The following is a 6014-nucleotide window of genomic DNA, read 5'->3' as shown; positions in this document are numbered from 1 at the left end:
TCCATCACAATCATATACCACAATTTGTTTAGTCATTCTCCAATTGATGGGCATCCCCTTGGTTTTCAGTTCTTTGTCACCAGAAAGAAACCTGCTATAAATATTTTGGAACATTTAGGTCCTTTTTCTTTATTCCTGATCTCCTTAGTAAACAGACACAGCAAGATTGCTGGGTTTAAGGGTATAGAGAGCTTTATAACTCTCTGGGTATACTTTCAGATTGGTCTCCAAAAGGGTTGGATCAATTCACAGATCCAATAAAAGTGTATTAGTGTCCCTATTTTTCCATATCCATTTTATATCTCACAATGCTCTCCATCTCTTGTTGGCTGATGAATTCCACTCCTATCCACAAATTTTATAGGTAATATGTTCTCTGTTTTTTAAATTTATTTCTATCTCCTTTTATGTCTCAATGATGTGTCTGTTTTACTTTTATCTTAGTAAATGATGTAAGATTTTGATTTTACCTAATTTCTGCCAAAACTACTTTTCAATTATCCCAACAACTTCTAATGAATAGTTAATCCTTATCCCCTAAACCTAAATCTATGCTTTTGGCAAATACAAGGTTACTATAATTTATATCTGTTCTATTTTACTTATCTACTTTCTATTTCTTTAATTTTTCATTAGTTCTAATATTATTAATCATTTGTTCTTCCAAAAGAATTTTGCTTTTTTATAGCTCATTAAACTATTATTTTTCGTAAATTAATTGCAATGGCATTGAGTAAGTAGATTCATTTAGATAGGATTGCCATTTTATTTATGTTGACCCTGCCCATTCATAAGTAATTAATATATCTCAGATTATTTAGATGTGACTTTATTTGTGTAAAATGTATTTCAGAATTCTTTTCATATAGTTCCATCATTTATTTTTGGCAGATATGTTCCAGTGTATTTTATTCTAGCTATGGTTATTTTAATTAGTTCTTACAGGACTTGCTTAGTAATATATAAAAACGTTGATTACTTATGTGGGTTTACTTTATATCCTCTACTTTGCTGAAATTTTTGATAGTTTCAACTAATGTAGTAGTTGAATCTTTAGGTTTTTACACATATACCATCATGTCATTTACAAACAGAGATGTTTTCATTATCTCTTTACCCATTCTGATTCATTCAGTTTCTTTTTTCTCTTAATGATAGTTTGTATTTCCAATACTATATTCAATAATATTGATCATAATGGGGATCCTTGTTTCACTCCTGATCTTATTGGGGAGGGTTCTAGCTTTTTGCCATTAGAAACAATATTTGCTAATGATTTTAGATAGATGTTTCATATAATATTTTAAAAAATTCATTTATACCCATAATTTACAGTGCTTTAATAGGAATGAGTGTTATATGTTGTTAAAGGCTTTTACTGCATCTTTTGACATAATTATATAATGTTAATTACTTTTTTATTAATATAGTCAATTATGTTGAAAGTTTTCCTTATATTAAACCATCCCTCCTTTCCTGGTATAAATTATATTTGGTCACAATGTATTATCCTCATGAAATATTGTTGTAATCTCTTAGAGAGTATTTTATTTAGGATTTTCGTATCCATATTATTAATGAAATTGGTTTATGTTTTTCTTTCTCTGCTTTTCCTTTTCCTGGTTTAGATATCAGCAACATATTTGTGTCATAAAAGGAATTTGGTAAAACTCCTTCTTTACTTGTTTTTTCAAATAATTCATTTAATATTAGAATTAGGTAATTCTTAAATGTTTGGTAGAATTTACTTGTAAATCCATCTGGGCCACCTGTTTTTTTTCTTAGGAAGTTTACTTTTGGCCTATCCAATTTAGCTTCTTCTCTTAATATTTGACTTCTGTCATGTTTTCAGCATTTTTACATTTCAAATTAATTACTTACAATCAAATGATAGGGACAAGTTTCTAAATTACTCACTTAAATGGCTTTTAAAATATCAAAATTCCTTTAGCATTTACATATAAGTTAGAAAAAAACAGTTGACACTATAGTTTGAGCTCAGAAAACAGAACTACTGAAAATGTGTTTGAGAAAGCAGATATCATGTTTTAATTTTTGACAACAAAGTATGTGTTTAAGAAGAATGATATTACTTGTGATTCAAACAACATTCCTTATCAAATTTATCTTACTGCAGGAAACTTCGTACATCAGCAGATTTTTGCCTTATAATTTTAGGTTAAGTCATTAAGAAACATTATCAAATCTGTATCAAAAGTTAATTTCCACCATTCAGTGTTTGATAATAATGGTTAAGGACAATTCTTCTTGATCAGAAAAAAAAATTTCTTGACCCTGAGCTCAAAAAATCCAATTTTTTTTCCAAATAGTTTTGTTTTGATATGTTGATATGTTTGGTAGTACACATTAGTAATAAAATAAAAATATGGTATGGAGATACCCAGAGTATCCAAAACATTGTTGAGTTATAATTGTGTTCCTGTCATTTTTACTTGGGCTGAAGCAGTAGTGGAAAATGATGAGAGAACCAAGTATTGTTCCTATCACAATTCCTCAACTCTGCTGTTGAAGCAAAAGCAGCCATAGAAAATAAGAAAATAAATGAGCATGGTAGTGTTCCAAAAAATCTTTATTTATGAACACTAAAATTTTCATTTCATATCATGTTATGCATCATGAAAAAATTCTTCTTTTTTATTTTCAGGCATTTAAAATGAAGAAAAAGTTCTTAGCTCATGAACTTCAGAAAAATAAATAATAGGTTGCACTGGGCTAGAACACCATAGTTTGCAACATGTCCAGTCTACACTTAAGAAAGCGATGGAGAAAATGTTAATAATAAAGATTAAACTTCAAAGAGTGTAAAAGGTGCTTTTCTGAAGAGAGTAAGTTTCTAAGTGTTTATTAGCACAGTTCTGTATGTGTGGTTCACATACAGAATATTCAACCTAGAACTTAGACATGTATCTGTAGATGTCCCAAAATGCAATGGTTTTCTCTCATTTTTTTCTATCAAATAAAAATGGAGCAGCTAAGTGGCACAATGGATAGAGTGCAAGGCCTGGAATCACGAAGAACTTCCTGAGTTCAAATCAGCCTCAAACACTTAATAGCTTTGTGACCTTGTACAAACCACTTAACACCATTTACCTCAGTTTCCTTTATATATAAAATGAGCTGGAGATGAAAATGGCAAACCACTCCAGTATCTTTGTCAAGAAAACCCCAAATGGTGTCATGAAGTGTTGGACATGACTGAAATGACTGAATGACAACAATAATAACTCATTTACATAGTGCATTAAGGATTACATAGTGTTTTCATTACAGTGTCTGTCCTATAAATGGGTAATATAATAATTGATTATAAAATTAGATAGTATAAATTTAAAATAAATAATAAATAAAATATAACATATTAAATTAGTTATGTCTTATAATGTCAATCATGTCACATCACATTATTTTTCATATGACAAAACATATGGAAGCCAGGTTGCCCTGCGAATGGAACATTGGGATTAGTCAGTAAGACCTGAGTTCAAATTTGACCTCAGATATTAACTGTGTGACCCTGGGCAGTCTTTTTCCTTAGTTTCCTCAATTATAAAATAGGGATAATGATGGCACCTATCTTATAGGGCTGTTGTAAGGATCAGATAAGAAAATATATGTAAAGGGTTTAGCACACTATCTAGAACAAAGTGGGCTCTGTATAAATGTTTCTGCCCTTTCCCTAAGGATAATATGCAATTTCCCAACCTAATTTGTAAAATCTTAATAACAATGTATATATATAAATTATATTTGTATATGAATTTATTTTCTGTATATATATACAAATCTTCATTCATGCTCTTACCACATCTCACCTAGACTATCATATAAATGCCTCCTAATTTTTCTTCCTACTTTGTCTCCAATCCACCCTCTACAAAGCCACCAAATAACTTTTCCTAAAGCTTAACTCTAATCATGCCACTTCTCTTGTCAATAAACTATAGTCACTCTTTATTATTACCTCTTTACCTCTTACCTCTAGGATAAAATTATTACCTATTACCTCTAGGATAAAATATACACTCCAGCTTTAGACTTTTAAATCCTTTTAAAAATGAATCCCTAAATTACCTTCCCAGCTTCATTTTACATTATTAACTTTCCTATACTCTATGGAATAGCCAAATTGGTCTTCCTGTTATTCTGCACACAGAATATTGGCCATCTCCTTTGTCTTGAATACTCTCATCTCTTCACCCTCTACTTAACATAATTCTTTACTTCCCTCATAAATTAAGTCAAGTATTATCTTCTTAATGAAAACCTTTTCAATTCCTCAAATTTTCATCTTCTATTTATTTTTTATTCTTTATACATATATTTGGGCTTATTTTATCTTTGATAGAATGTTAAACTTCTGTAAAGTAGGGAATAGTTAATTTTTGTCTGTAATTTTAGTTCCTTGCATAGTCTCAGGTGCATAATAGGTGATTAATAAATGTTTGTTGACATACACATAATAAATATTTCATATAATTCTATATGTATATGATATGTACATATCATATACACACAAACATATTGGGTATGTGTGTTTTAATCTACTCATCTTCTCTGGGGAATTGGGGTACAGAGATATTTTCAGCTCTCTCCTACTTTGACCTTATCAGGAATTTTTGCATAATCATCTTATAAAACGTTTAATAAAAGCTATAAATGCAACAGAATTCAATAATGATAATTGATAGAGATGAGTTTTCTGAAGTGACCCTAAATGAAACTAATGAAAATATGAAGAGTATATGTTTTCTTGCAGTTGTATCATGGGATAGTCAAGTAGAGAAAATCATATGTGCAAATGCAGCACTTTTATTTTACTTGGAAAGGAAATATCAAGAGGATTTTTAAAACAGAATTATTGAATCATATAGTAATGACTTTTAGAGGAACTTTTCCTTTATGATATTTTGGGATTAATGATGACAGTTAAACACAGCAATTAGAAAAAAGCAAGCCTAGAAACCATGATGCCCAGTATTTCACAAAGGCTGTCAAAGATACTGAACTTTTTTCAAACTCTAAATATTTCACTCATAGAGAATGATTATTATTCCTCCTAATTTCTTTTGGGGACAAAACTTTTAAAAATTAAAGTTAAAATATTTATTGAAGGGAGAAGCTTTGTGGCTCACTGAATTGAAAGCCAGACCCAGAGATGGGACATCCTAATTCAGATCTGGCCTCAGACACGTCTTAGCTCTGTGACCCTGGGCAAGTCATTTAACTCCCATTGTCTAGGCGTTATGATTTTTTTTGCCTTAGAACTAGTACATAAGATGGAAAGTAAGTATTTAAAAAACATATATAGAAAGAGAGAAAACATCACCTACTGCATTTAAAAAGAAAATGTAGGATTTATTTCACCTTTTAATTGCCTAAGGCTGACTTACTCTGAGGCAGCTCTATAGGCTGTACTTAGGTAGTCCCACTTGGTGTGAAAAATAAATCCTGTGAAGTAATTACATATATTCAAATTTATACTACTTGAATTGTAACTGCATAACATTTTGTAACATATTCCAGACCAATGGATATATGCAGTGTGAATTTGAATAATGAGACCAGTTTAGGAGATTCACTGTTCATACTAATCAAGACCTGGTTGTATTTTCTTTAGCAATACACTGATATAGTTATTTCATAGAATTTATAGCTTTGAGAATTTTCACTACCTGCAAAATATTTTTAAATTCTGCCCTCTACCTTTCCATTTTTCCCTTTCTCCATCTTGCTCCTTCACTTTCTAAATATATTCCTCTCTCTTATAGAAAAAGTATGGACCCCAAATCATTCTTGTGCTGTCAGGTCATCTCCCTGGTAATGATTTAAATTACCTCCCAATGAGCAAACCCATGGTCTTACACTGCCATAGTTTTACCAGTCACTGTCCTATTAACCTTGCCTCTTTGACATCCTTTTTTTCCCCCAACCTCCAAATCCTCATCTTTAAATAATCACCAGTGGCTGATTTCTTTCCTCCTTCTCTAGGGCTG

This window comes from Gracilinanus agilis, chromosome 1 (assembly GCF_016433145.1).
Source record: "Gracilinanus agilis isolate LMUSP501 chromosome 1, AgileGrace, whole genome shotgun sequence".
In the NCBI taxonomy this organism is placed as follows: domain Eukaryota; kingdom Metazoa; phylum Chordata; class Mammalia; order Didelphimorphia; family Didelphidae; genus Gracilinanus; species Gracilinanus agilis.
The sequence above is the reverse complement of the archived record's forward strand: the minus strand, read 5'-3'. Positions refer to the sequence as shown.